This window comes from Chionomys nivalis, chromosome 8 (genome assembly GCF_950005125.1).
Source record: "Chionomys nivalis chromosome 8, mChiNiv1.1, whole genome shotgun sequence".
NCBI classification, from domain to species: Eukaryota; Metazoa; Chordata; class Mammalia; order Rodentia; family Cricetidae; genus Chionomys; species Chionomys nivalis.
In genome coordinates this window covers 18,386,626-18,401,516 of record NC_080093.1, presented here as the reverse complement: position 1 = coordinate 18,401,516, position 14,891 = coordinate 18,386,626, and positions in this window count along the sequence as shown.

The window sequence follows — 14,891 nt, the reverse complement described above, 5'->3', positions numbered from 1 at the left end:
AGTGGGCAACATCCTGCAGAACCTGTGTGACTGGAGGTTTCCTGTCCCAAATGCTGACAGAGCTCCTGCTGAGATGTATCAAGAGCCCAGGGCTTCTTACCAAGTGACAGAGGTGGCATGGCAGAATTCAGTAGAGAAGGGAGGGGCAAGATAATCAGGGCTGGCGCTGAGCCCCAAAGTCCCTCCCAGCCGTAAACCCTGCCCTGGAGGACACCCAGGGCTTTTTTGTAGCGGGAATGTCACACTGGATGGTTCCGGATGCTCTGATTGGCTAGGCATCTGTTCTGATGGGTCAGTATTGATTCTGATGGACAGATCGGCTGGGATTGGCCCCAGCCTACTTTGTATTAGCTCCTAGTTCTTACTCCTGGTTTTACCTTCTGTTTCATTCTAAGAGAGGTGGTGGGCAGATCAAGTGTGAAGATTAACTTCCTGCAGCTCTGAACTGTTGCTGGTTTTCTGGCCCTCCAACATGGCTGATTCGGGCACGCATCACAGAAGGGAGAGATTTTATTTTCCAGCTACTCAGCAAGTGGCTGCTGTGGAGAGAAACTGATCGGAACATACACTGATCCCTGGGCCACCTGCAGAGATCCCAATTCAACACCCGTTACTCGTAGGTACTGGGATACAGTGGGCCTTGGACCAGGGTGAGAAACGCTGGTCTTGGAGGTGGTTTGTGTGCATGTGTGGGACCAGAGGTCAAACCCAGGGCCCTGTAGAGGCAAACGCTCCACTGCCGAGCTCTACAGCCCATGACCTCTCGGGAAGGCTGTGCCTGGTCCTCTGCTCTGTACCACCTCCTCTGCTGGGCACAGCCTCGCTCCAACCTCCCTGCTCATGGGCCTCCTTTGGGATAAAGTTAGAACTCTTTTTTGTGGAAGGTTTCGTAGAGCCTGGCCTCTCTCCCCTGCCCTGCTCCCCTGTCTCTTGTCTTCAGCGGTTTAGGTGATTTCACAACCCTCTTATTTGCCCAGTCCCCAGTTCAGTGCCCCGAAGGATGACAGAGTCAGGGGACAGTGTGTGCCCCGCATTAAGTGTTCCATCATCTAAGTGACTAGGCACACAGCGGGGGGGGGGGGGTGTTATCACCTTCCTCCTGTGCGGAAGATGGGAAGACAGAGGTGAAGTGGTCGCACAGTAGGGAGGCTCCAGATGGATGTCCCTCTTACTGCTCATCTCCGCCTCCTCATTCTCGCCCCTCGTTGAGCCTGGTCAGCACTATGGGAGTCGTCTCTCCCACTAGTGAGGACATTACGGGGTGGGGGGGTTCTGCTTCAGGAGAGAGTCCCATGAGACAGCTATTGGGGTCCTAGTGAGGATGACTCATAGTAACAAAGGGTTTGGGAGTTGCAGACATTGGTTCCATCCTCAGAACCAGGGAGGCTTCTGCGAACACTCCCTAGTTTGCATTTGAGGACACTGAGGCTGGAGGTTAGCTTCCTCCCGTTCGCCCAGGCAGTATGAGATGGCGAGGTCCAGAACAAAGCACTGATTCTTTTGCTCTGACATTCTGTCCTTTTCTCACCGCCCCATGAGTCCAGTGGGCCAAAGTCAGGAAAGCTCAAAAGCCTGAACGGGTCCCTCTGCAGTTCACCAAGGAGGGCTTGTGAAATCAGATTGGGGTTTGCTGGAGACAAGGAGGTTGGTGCCTTGCTGACCTGGCTCAGTGATGAGGCAGCTGGGGTCAGGAAGAGGCGCATTCTTTCCCCTTAGCTCATCACCCAGCCTCTGGCTTCCTGGAATTTCTATTTGGGTTCCAAATTACTTGGCAATGAGTTCTTTTCCCCACAGGTCCTGCACACAGGAACTGAGCACCCGTGCACTTCCAAACCACACTCTTTCACGCCCTTTCCTAAAGAGCTGGCTGAGAGCAGCCTAGGAGGCCAGTGATTGCCTCGGGTCTGGTAACAGTTTTCTGAGGAAGGCAGAAAGGACGTGGGCTTCTGTGCCCTAAGACCCAGGGTTAGAGCAGCCACTTTCTGTGCCACTTCAGAGCGCTGTATCTCCTCTCCCAGCTTCTGTCTCTCAGCTCTTCAAGGCAAATGTAAACACACCCTGGTGAGGAGCTTCACTGAGATCATGTCTGAGGAGATGGTGGATCGCTTTAATTGATTAGTGGGAGATCAAGTTTGCCAGAGATTGTAAGTGGAATCTCGGCAGTGGTGAAACATTCTCTCCTGCCACTCCAAGTCAGTGGCCACAAGCCACGTGTGTCTGGGGCTACAGCCACTTCAAGTCAGTGACTTCCAACCACGTGTGTCTGGGGCTACAGCCACTTCAAGTCAGTGACTTCCAACCACGTGTGTCTGGGGCTATAGCCACTCCAAGTCAGTGACTTCCAACCACGTGTGTCTGGGGCTACAGCCACTCCAAGTCAGTGACTTCCAACCACGTGTGTCTGGGGCTATGGCCACTTCAAGTCAGTGGTCACCAACCACAACCACGTGTGTCTGGGGCTACAGCCACTTCAAGTCAGTGGTCACCAACCACGTGTGTCTGGGGTTACAGCCACTTCAAGTCAGTGGTCACCAACCACGTGTGTCTGGGGCTATTGAGTTTTAATGTAATTGTGTTTTAGGGAGGTAAGCATCATCTAACACAATCTAACCATTTAAATTTTTTTTAACCTTTATCTTTATTTTATGTGAACGGGTGTTCTGCCAACAAATGCATCTATGCATCAAGTGTGTGTTGGATCCCCTGGGACTGGAATTACAGTTGTGAGCCAACCATATGGGCGCTGGAAGAACAACCAGTGCTTTCAACTCCTGAGCCCTCTCTCTAGTTCCCTAGCCATCTTAAAATGAGCAGCCCAGTCTAGGACACTCACAGGATACACAGCCATCAGCCATCTCTTTGACCTAGTTGTGACCCTGTTGTCATCTTCAAAAGAAACCCTGCCCACTGAGAGTTTCCCATTGTCTCCCACCCAGATCTGGCAGCTGCTTCGACACTTCCTGTATCTATGGCTTTGCCCGGCTGGCTTCTTTCTCTTAACTTGATGCTATGAAGTTTGTTCGTGTTATAGCATGTGTTAGTCCTCTCTTCTTTCTTTAATGATGGCTGGTGGCTATTGTATCGCACAACAGAAAGGCTGATATTCTTTAAGACAAGCGAGGGGGCGAGCCTCCCTGTGCTGGCTGTTCCCTGAGGGGACTCCGTGGGACAGTAGAATGATCTAGAGAATTAAGAGACTAAAAATGGTGCCTGGGAACTCCTCCAAAGAAGTCCAGAGCTTTGCCTGATGACAGGCATATCGGTCATGTGTGGAAGTCTTACTGAGGCCCAGCACTGGGAGCCATTTAAAATACTTTTAATTATGTATACTTATGGATACTATATGATTTGTTATTATATAAGTCTTTCTGAGACAGGGTTTTCCTATGTAGCCCAGGCTGGACCCAAGCTCAAAGCCCTCCTACTTCCCAGGAGCTGGGACTATAGGCGCATACGGACACATTCAGTGTCACAGAGATTTGTAGCTGCTTCACAGAGCAGGAGGGAGACTGAGTCTCAGAGTGCTGAAGTAACTCAGTAGCTCACGTAGCCGGTACATACATGGCCGGCCTATGAACCTGAGTCCGGCTCTTGCTGAGGCCAGGGATCTTCATCAGAGCGCGCCCCCCCTCCACAAAGGGAAACCAATTAGGGACTCAGTCCCCTCCCCCCCAGCTTGAGGCAGGGTTTCCCAGCTCCGCATCCTGACAACCTTTCTGTACTCTGATGGGACCTGGGCTCCTTGGAGAGATAGGAGGGGTGGCTCACGGGCTAGGGAGTCGTCTCTATCTCTTTCCCATTGTTTATCAGTGACTAACCTGGCTGTGCCCTCGGAGGTCCCCACTATTAATTGATCTGGGAAGGGGCTCTGTTAATTGCTGACTCAGAATAAACAGGGCTTGGAGAAATGGGGCTGATAGCAGAGCGAGTCCCTTAGCAGCACTGCCCTTTGCCCTCTGGGAAAGGGTGATGGGAAGGGCGAGAGACAGCAAGTAGGAGGTGTGCTCCTGGGAATGGCTTTGGGGTGGGGGATGGGAACTGGCTTCCTGAGGCTCCAAAGAGTTACTCTGTATGTCCTTCTGGGAATACCATCTGGCTGGGCTCCCCGTGTGCCATACCCTGTCAAAGGGTTTGACATGACAGCCAGCACGACTCTGATACTCACATCTTCTTCTCCTCCCTGTATCCATCTATCCTTCCTTCCTTCCTTCCTTCCTTCCTTCCTTCCTTCCTTCCTTCCTTCCTTCCTTTCTTCCTTCCTTTTCAACATCTCTGGGTTTTCCTTTCAACTCTTCTCCCCCTCAAGCCATTCATGCATTTTTCTGTCTTCTCATTAAGTCAACTATTCTTTTTTTGTTCAATTTATTCGTCCGAAAGCCCATGTTTTCCTTGTAACCCTCCGCTGTCCTCATTAATCACCATTGTCTCCATCCGTCTTCATCTTTCCTTCCCCTGCAGAGTGACCACGTGCTTCTAGGGAAGAGAATGATGGGGTCCTTCAGCCAACCCAGCCATGGGGTTCTGAGCGTAGGTCCTACACAGTCCTGACTGAGTTAACAGTCTGACCTCAGACAGGATGTACACTTGCTCAAGGTTAAAGTATAAAACTTTATTCCTTCAGAGTAGAGACCAAATAACATACTGTCCTAGCAGGACACTTTAAGTAGCCACCCACCTGGGCCATGAGTGACCTCAGAATGTCTTGGGCAGAGCAGAATTTCAGCCATCTTTGCTTGGCCCCAGCCTTGATGACTCTGGCCTCTTTGTCTCCAAAGCCAAGACTGGGTTTGGGGGTGGGCTCAGTGAGTAGAGCACACTTCAACATCGGGCCCTTGGTAAGAGCTGGGTGTCTGACCCCCCTTTGTTACCTCAGAGCCCACACTCCCACATGACGAGAGCTGTCATGTGTGAAGGGATTTGCTACAGCCTCCCCTAGACAAGCCCTCACCCCTGAGCCTCAGGTTATTCCGTAAAGTAACACAGAAAGCAAGTCAGCTTGACAAGACGACTTCCAGGTTCTGAACTCTGTCTGCAGGTGAGGGAGGAAGCTGCGGGAAACAGGCGGGTTCCTGGTCACTCTCTTGGCTAAATGTATGCGGTTTCTCCGAGAAGGAGCAGCAGCAGCAAGAATGATGGGTAATGATGATGGAGCCCTTGTGAAGTGCCAGACATAGTCCTGGGTGCCTAGCCGGTAGAGGTGGGAGTGCAAGAGGCCCCTGGGCACAGAGGCCTTTGGGGATCCTAACCTCCTGCTTCTGCCCCACCCCCACCCAATGAAGCTCTAAGGTGCCGTCTGGTTGATTGTATTCACCTGCTTGCTGTCACCCCTACTCCTGAACTGCTCTCCTGGGAGATAAGATAATCGCAGCCCATTAATCAAGGTGGTCTGGCACATTACAGGTGCAGATAAGCCCACTCCGGGACTGGCTACCAGGGGTGGGCCAGCTGAGGTAGCTAGGGAGTTTGGCCTCAAATTCCAATATCAAGTGTGTGGAGGTGGGGGTAGAGTCTGCCATGGGCATTGGGATGGTGATACGACAAAAGGCAGGTTAATTGAGAGTCTGGAGATCTGACTGTCCCCACTCTGTGTCTTTAGATACACAACACCTCTCTGGTCCTCTGTTTCCACCTGTGAAAAAAGGGAGGAGGGGACAGGGACCGTGTGAAAGGTCCTTGGAGTCTGAAGATGCTCTGTGGCCAGCATAGGGTGGTGAGGAGCGGACTCACTTGTTGCAGGAATAGGGACAGAGGGTGTGTGGGTGGGGAGGGGCCTGCCTTGGCTAAGGGACAATGTATTGGATGGGATTTATTTTCCTGTCATGGGAAGGGGGTGGATGGTGGCCATACAGGCATGTGACAGTGTGATGGGGTAGAGAACTGTACACTCTGGAGTCACGTAACATCCTGGATAGGTTCTGGATAATTGTTGTAATAGGAGCGGCAGGGCTGCTTCCCACCGCCACCCGGCTAGCTTTACCCAAAATAATTACATGGAAACTGTATTCTTTTAATCACTGCCTGGCCCATTAGTTTCAGTCTCTTATTGGCTAGCTCTTACATATTGATCTAACCCATTTCTAATATTCTGTGTAGCACAACGAGTTGGCTTACCAGGAAAGATCTTAACCTGCGTCTGTCTGGAGTGGGAGAATCATGGCGACTCCTGACTCGGCTTCTTTCTCCCAGCATTCTCTTCTGTTTACTCCACCCACCTAAGGATTGGCCTATCAAATGGGCCAAGGCAGTTTCTTTATTAAATGAAAGTAGCTCCTCCATCAGATAATGGAGTTTGATAAGGTCCCAGTTCCGCTACTTTTCCTGCGCAGACCTTGAATAGGTCACCCAGCCTCTGTCCTTTTAATTTTTCGTTTTAGGATTATATGAGGATGGTGACAGACTATGGTCAGGCAGGTTGTACCAGGAAGACCAATGCAGCGTCCTCAGCACCACGGTGGGCCGTGGGCAGCAGGTGGCAGGTGCTCAATAGACGTTAGTTTAAAATGTTTCTTATTAATTCTTTCCTTCTTGGCATGGTTCAGAGGACCTGGGCACCCTTCAGTATGTATTCTGTGGGGCCAGGACTATGGAAATGGGGCAGCTAGCCCCCCGAACAACTGTTGACCAGAGGATGCTAAGTTTAAAGTGTATTAGTCACTATTTTTTAAAACTTACTCTCATGACCTCATCGGTTGTAGTGGTCAGGAGTTCAGGAGCAGCTTAGTGGGGTGGTTCTGACTCAAGATCTCTCATGAGGTCAAGGTCAACGTGCATGTCAGGGTTGCAGTCATCCCAAGGCTTCCTTGAGGCTGGATGTTCTGATTTCAAGCTCAGTTATGAGGCCCTTGATCAGAGAACACGTAAACACCTCATATCCTCCAGACCATGGGAGGAAGTGAGTGTGGACAGACTGTGGTCCTCTCTGCTTGCTCTGGGGTTGCCAAGCAGCACTAGAGACCCATCACTAAGTCCAGCTCACCCCAGGGCAGGGTACCTTTCTGCGCCCAGATGCTCTGTGCTAGAACGGGCATATATTGTCTTTAATCTCACACCTGAGTCAGGAGGACTACTTTTCTTTTGCCAGTGAGACTTGGTGGTTCAGAGACGGTGAGGGATCTGCCCAAGGCCACCCAGCAGGGATAGCTGAGGTAGCATCTGGTCCTCAGGACTTGCCTTATTTGCCCTAGGCCGTTCCCCACCTCAGCTGAGCCACATCTAAGGCATCTTGGCTCTGAAAGACACAGGACCAGCTGAGAAAGCGTGGGTCTTCCTTAGTTATGGAATTAGAAATAATAGATGAGGCTCAGGGCAAGTGGCCCGAGGGAGCTATGCTTTCTCTGATGCCATCACTTTCTGCAGGACGGCTGCCCAGTAAGATGAGGACAGTATGGCGGCATGCATGCTACCTGTTATTATCGGGATGGGACTAGTTGGTGTCAGGGTTGGCTGCCTGTCTTTGGAGGACTCTGGTTTCTTGGTAAAAGCAGTGACCCCTTTCCAATCTTGGGTTTCCCAGTCAGGCTTTGCTCAGCTAACTAAGAAGACTCCGTGGCCAATCTTATGGCTAAAGGCTGGGACCAAAAGTCTCAGGACAGGAGGTCCCTGACTGGGGTGGGGTTCAGGCCAGACTCCTTTCTTCGCTCATTGCTCATCGTCTTGTCTCTTCCTAGGCTCAGGAGGTGCTTCAGGAGCTCCCTGTCATAGCCTTCTGCGGCTGCCTTCCCAGAGGATATTTGGATGTTCAAGCACTTCCCAGTTTTGCCACCAGAGGGAGCATCTGCTGTGTCTGGAAACTGGGAGGTTCCCAGCTAGAATGCTCCTGTCCTGGAAGCTCTTCAGCCTAGATACTGGCTGGACTGGAGTAATAACCATCCATCCGTCTGTCCATCCATCCACCCACCTATCCACCCACTCACCCACCCATCCACCTACCCACCCACCCATCCATTTACCCATCCATCCATCAGGTATGTGTGTGTGCGTGTGTGTGTGTGTGTGTGTGTGTGTACAGGTCAGAAGACTTTCTGTATGAGTTAGTTCTCTCCTACCACGTTGGTTCCAGAGATTTCACTCAGACCATCCTCCTGAGAGGCAATGTCCTTAACCCACTGAGCCATCTTTCTGCCCTGATTTTTATTTCAGGCTGGGTCTCAGGCACACTAGGCTGGCCTTGAACACACTAGGCAGCTGAGACTGACTGAATGTATGGTTCTGCAAGTTACTAGCATGTGCCATCATCTTGGTTTTATGCGGTGTTGGGAATGGGACTCGGGGCTTCATATATGCTAGGCAAGTCCTGGACCCTGAACCTTATCACCAGCCCCAGAGTAGGGGTGATTTAGAACACAGAATTCAGGTGGAGACAGCATCCTTGAAAAGATCAGTTTCTGCTCCCTGGAGACAAGACCATGGGAAAGGTGGGAATGGTGGAGTTTCCAGGCTTGGGGACCTCATGTCTCTGCCCGTGCCTTCTGTGGATCCTGAGGAGAGACAGGAGCCATTGGATTCACTCCTTTATCCCCTCAGCAAACATCATGGAGTGTCTACTATTGCCAGGCTTGTGTCACATGGGAGTACATGGCGTGGTCTCACAGGGCTGTCGTTCTCGTAGGAGCTGTGCAGGGGTGGTACGCGAAACGGGGCTTCATTGCAAGCAGAATGGAGGAGGTGAAGGACTGAGAGAGTCAGACAGGGCACCTGGGTCTCTACTTGCTCACTCTCTTAGGGTTTCCATTGCAGTGAAGGGACACCATGACCATAGAAACTCTTATCAAGGAAAACATTGAACTGAGGTGGTGGCTTGCAGTTTAGAGGTTCAGTCCATTATCATCATGGCAGGGAGCATGGCGGCGTGCAGGCAGACATGGTGCTGGTGAGAGTCCTACATCTTGCAAGCAACAGGAGGTTGATTGAGACCCTGGGTGGAACCCTGAGCATAGGAAATCTCAAGGCCGGCCCCCACAGTGACACACTTCCTCCAACAAGGCCATACCCATTTGAATAAAGCCACACCTCCGCATAGTGCTATGAGCTTATGGGGACGATTACATTCAAACTGCCACACTCACCTAGAAGGCCTGAGGAGACTGAGCTGGAGCTAGGCAGTGAGTGTGTGAGTGGGAATGGCCTAATCCCCAAAACCCTGTTCAGAGCAGGCTCCCCTTGTGACTCCAGATGCTGGCGATAGCAACGGCAGAGGAGCTGGGGGCACTTACAATACTCGCAGTCGGTCACAGGCAAATCCACTGGAGGTCCTGGAGGAGCAGGCCAACCCTGTCACTTAATTAACTGCGTGTTAGAATCAAAGGGATTCAGCTCTACTTTCTACTTGTAAGTTTTTTTTTTAAGACAAAGTCTCACGTAGCCTAGGCTGGCCCCCAACTCAATATGTAGCAGGAGATGACCTTGGGTTCTGATTCCCCTGCCTCCACCTCCCCAGTGCTAGGATTACAGGTTTGTATCACACATCTGATGTATGTATTTCTGGGGACTGAACCAAGGGTTTCATTGTGCTAAGTAAACCCTACCATGTACAGCCTCAGGCCTCTGAATCTGTTCTTAAATCCAGGATGTGTTGTGCTATAGTTAGGGACACAGACTGCACCTAAGTCAGTTGAGTGGTCTGAACACACTCTAGGTGCACTCAGGGGAAGCAAGCAGGCTTTTTTTTTTTTTGTTTGTTTGTTTTTTTTTTGTTTTGTTTTTTGAGACAGGGTTTCTCTGTGGCTTTGGAGCCTGTCCTGGAACTAGCTCTGTAGACCAGGCTGGTCTCGAACTCACAGAGATCCGCCTGCCTCTGCTTCCTGAGTGCTGGGATTAAAGGCGTGCGCCACCATCGCCCGGCAAGCAGGAGGCTTTTTGATCAGTGAAGGAACAAGCCACAGCGTATTCACGCCGAGGAATACGGATCTGCCAGACAAAAAGAAAAAGGATCATAAAACCATGGCGAGTCATGGAAGAAACCTAAACACCTCAGCGAAATAAGCAGAAATCAAAAGGCTACATACTGGAAAAGGCGAAGCCATGGAGAAAGAAAACAGGCTGCTACGTTGGTGGGGGTGTGGAGGGTGAAAGGGCGGGGCACGCTTATGTTAGGGCAGAAAAACCATTCCGTAGACATGGTTAAGGTGGATACATGTCACCGTGTATTTGTCAAAACCCAGAGTACAAAATTAGAGGGCAGAGCCCTGATGTGAACTTCAGCTTTAAGCTACAGTGCATTGATACTGGGCTGTGAATGGTGTTTGCTATAGTTAGGGACACAGACCGCAGCTGAATTCAGCGGAGTGGTTCTGAGCACTCAGGGCAAGGACTGGTCCTGGACCGTGAACTGCTAACGACAGCCACACTGAAGCAAGATGTTAGTATAGGGGCAAGTAGGAGCATTCAAGTTTCCTATAAACACAGATTCCCAAAGACATCTTTTTGTTTTAAAATGCCACGTGTAGCTAAGACCCTACATGCCAACGGCTGTCCCAGAAAACCTAGGAGCCTTGGAATTAACTGTCGCAAAGTCTGTGGTGCTCGTTAAAGGCTGGGCGTGGGAAGGCGTGAAAAGCTAGTGTGGAAGCCCAACGGCAAGTGCACTTGTTCAGAGTGGACCCGTGAAGGGCTTTTCAGGCAAGGGACATTTCAGCAGCAAGCTAACTCAGCGGTGACAAGAGAACCTATTGATTTCTGGATTGTTTCTAAAACTCACTGCCAGGCACTGGAGATGTTGCTCAGTCGGTAGCCAGCTTGTCTACCATGGGCTTGGTCCCCAGTGCCAGGTGTGGGAGTGTTCATCTGTAATTTCAACACTCAGGAAGCAGAGGCAGGAGGGTTACAAGTTCAAGGTTAAAGGGTGATTTTGAGGCTGGCTGAGATACACGAGACTTTGTGGTAAGAGAATTGGGGCTGGAGAGATTGCTCAGCAGTTAAAAGTACTGGCTGCTCTTTCAGAGGTCCTGACTTTGACTCCCAACACCCACATGATGGCTGGCTCACAGCTGTCTATAGCTTTGTTCCAGGGGTCCCCGTGCTGTCTTCTAGACTCCATGGACACTAGACACACATGTGGTACAGAAACATACATATAGGTAAAACACTCATGTGCATAAAAACCCTGCTGGTGGGCCGGGCGGTGGTGGCGCACGCCTTTAATCCCAGCACTTGGGAGGCAGAGGCAGGCGGATCTCTGTGAGTTCGAGACCAGCCTGGTCTACAGAGCTAGTTCCAGGACAGGCTCCAAAACCACAGAGAAACCCTGTCTCGAAAAACCAAAAAAAAAAAAAAAAACCAAAAAAAAAAACCCTGCTGGTGTTCTCCCATTGGCTGTTCCAGGACGGGCCCACTTCACTGTCCCAGACCCACTCCTGCCAATATCTTCCCTCAGTGTGCCAAGGAGCACTGAAGCTCATCTCTCAAGGCCTTGCTAACTTCTCCTGTGTCCTACGTCTTTACAATTCTTTTTAAAATTAAAAAACTTAAATTGATTTTCTTAAAGTATTTTGGGGAGATAGCTCATGGTTAAGAGTGTATACAGTTCTTGCAGAGGAACTGAGTTTGGTTCCCAGTGCTCACAGTGGTGACTTTACAACCGCTGATGACTTTAGGTCTCAGGGATCTGATGCCCCCTTCTGGCCCATGTGGGCATCACACACACACACACACACACACACACACACACACTCAGAGGTTTAAAAAAATCTTTTTTAAAAAGAGTATTTTTTTGTCCATACCAAAATTGAACAGGAGCCGGGCGATGGTGGCGCACGCCTTTAATCCCAGCACTTGGGAGGCAGGGGCAGGTGGATCTCTGTGAGTTCGAGACCAGCCTGGTCTACAAGAGCTAGTTCCAGGACAGGCTCCAAAACCACAGAGAAACCCTGTCTCGAAAAACAAAACAAAACAAAAACAACAACAACAAAAAAAACCAAACCAAAATTGAACAGGAAGTACAGAGGCTTCCATGCGTCTCACCCCCCTGCGTGCCATTCTGTGTCCCATGACAGAGCAGTGCATCTGTTACAACTGAAGACCTGAGTTGTGTCTCATTAGCATTCAAGTCCATAGTCTGCACAAGGGTCATTTCACATTGTCTATTCCATGAGTTTGAACAAACAGATAAGGCTGTGTCCCCACACCACAACAACATACAGAAGGCTCACTGTCCTTTAAATCCTGCTCCACTATTTTCCCTATCTGCCTTTAGCCCTGGCAATGCTGGTCTTCTCCGTGAGTTTGCCTTTTTCAGAAGTTGATTTTGCTGGAACCATACAGCAAAGTAGTTTTTTAAAGGCCACTTATGGGCTCTGGCCAATAGTGGTGCACGTCTTCAATCCCAAAACTTGGGAGGCAGATGCAGGCTGATCTCTGTGAGTTCTTAGCAAGTCTGGTCTATATAGCAAGTTCCAGGTATACCAGGGATACATACTAAGAGCCTGCTTCAGAACATGAGTAAACAAAAGAGTTATTTATTATTACTGCATTATTTTATTATTATGTATTTATATTTATATTGTTATTATTATTGTGTTCACGTGTGAGTACCACAGCACTTGTGTGAAGGTCAGAGGCATCTCTCAGATGCTGCTCCTTTTCTGCACGGTGGGATCCAGGGGTGGGACAAGAAGCATCTGTGAGAGTCTCCAGTTCTGTTAGCGCTTTCAACTTGGACTTAGTTATTTGAGTGCAGTAATCTTACGATTTACACCTGAGAAAAGCAGTGTTTTGTTTACTTTTGAGTCTGCTTATGTTATCTGTTGTATTTTATTTCATAAACAGGGTCTCATGTAGCCCAGGCTGGCCTCAATTTGTTCTGTAGTAGAGGATAACCTTGACCTTCTGGTCTTGCCTCTACCTCGGGAGTGTAGGGATTTACAGGTATGCATCACCTTAGTAGTGTTGGGAATCAAATTCAGGGCTCTGTTCTGTGTATGCTAGGCAAGTAGTCTACCAACTGAGCTACCCCCAGTCCTATATATTGTTTCTTATCTCAGAGTTCAGAATAATATCTTATACCTAGGGTTCACAGGGAATCCAGAGAATATTTTTTATTTTCTTCTACTATGGCCCAATTTCAGGACTGGATCATTCAGAGTAAGAATTCAGAGGTCAGGTTTATGCTCTGGCTGGCTGGAGCAAGGATTCCCTTGCTCACTCTGCCCCCATTCACATACGCAGGCTCAGCTCCATGCAGAGTGGGTTTGCAGCATCTTTAAGTCACAAGCTCTGGGGCTTTCCTACTCTCCCCCCAGCCCCGAAAGGACCCAAAATCTAGCCCTGTTCTAATGTCTGTTTCCAAGGTCAGCAAATGTCTTTGAGATGGATGAAAACAGCATTACAGCTCCGTGCTCTTTGCCCAGGTCTAGGAAGGTCTCAGCAGCTTGTGGTTTCCTACACGCTCAAGACGATTTTTGGTTCCTTTTCCTTTCGCTGTCCTCAGTGGAGAAGTGGCCTGAATTCCCTTGTCTGACTGTGTTTCTGGGCAGAATGAGCAACTGTGGCCACATTCTCCTGAAGCTGCAGGAGGCCTGCTTTTATCAGGAGGGTCCATGCTCTCTAAGGACAAGGCTGAGCCAGCCTTGGCCACTGCACACTCACTCTGTTGGTCCTAGCCCTTCTTGTCACAAGCAGTGACAGCCCAGGAGTGGGAGGTTTCGTCTCAGCGTGTCCGTCGCCCTGGGTGAGGAAGTTCCTTCCTGGCTAAGCCTTCAGCCTTCATGTCTTTAAATAGTTTACATGCAACGTGGGATGAAGAAATGCGCTCTCTGAGGATTATCTCCTAAAACGATGCCTGTGAAAATCCGCATCACGTGACCTGGCATATTTAGATACTCACAAATGTTTGGTGACTATTAGTCCAAAGCAGTTACAAGGCTCTACCGATTTGGTTGTAAATATTAGAGAAGTCCCCAAGTGACAGAAGCTATGGAGGTCTCCCTGCCTCCCCATTCCTCTGAGGAGGAGTTCAGGCCTGGGTAGTGACTATGTGGTTCTCCTGCCACCTTGCTTTCCCTCCACCCTTGGTGCTCTGCTTCCCCATTCCAGACACTACCCATGCTGCACCTGTGTTTTAGATGGCTGCGGGAGGAAGAAAGGGAAAGGCCACTGTCCTCCCACACAAGGAGACATTTTAGCGGTCCTGCATAGCATGCCCACTTAATCCCCATGGGTCAGCACTTACACAGAGCTCACACAGGGCTGCCAGGGAAGCAGAGAATGGTATCTCTAAACCGAGCAGCACTGGGCAGTTCGTAGGATTCTTTTACTAAGGAAAAGGGACATTGGCAGCGAATGGATTGAAAACCCTTTTCTCATTGGACTTCAGTTTCTCATCTATAGTTATTGGTGGAGGGTTCTATTGTTGAGGGGCACTTGCTTTACTCTGCAGTACTGTCCTATGCCATATGGGGTACTTGCTGCCCCTGGATCTGCCTATTAAATAATAGTCACATCTACAGGCATTGTGATCACAGCATCACTCTTGTCTGGCTGGCCCTAGGTGACAATACTTCTCCCTGTTGAGAAGCTGTGGGCAAAGTGATCCTCGGGTCTTGCACTAGTGGCATTTCATGCTACTCTTGATTCCGTGTTGCCTGGGTAACATACGGGTGAGGGTAGGGCAGTGGATGGGAATGCAGTGTCTACATGGGTCCTCCCTGGAGCCAGAGGGGTAAGAAATCATTGTTAGGTAAAGAACAGGACATCAGTGGACCTCCTAGTGGTCAGAGAAAGAGAAAGGATGGAAGGAAGAGGCCAAGACAGATAGGAACTCAGGACACCTGGTCTTAACATAGCCCCCGCTGCTCCTCCCCAAGGTCCTTCACTGTGCCCCTGGGACCAGGAACAGAGGGAAGCTGGCAATACTATCCTTCATCTGTCAAGATGCCTTCATTAGAGGCTCCCATATC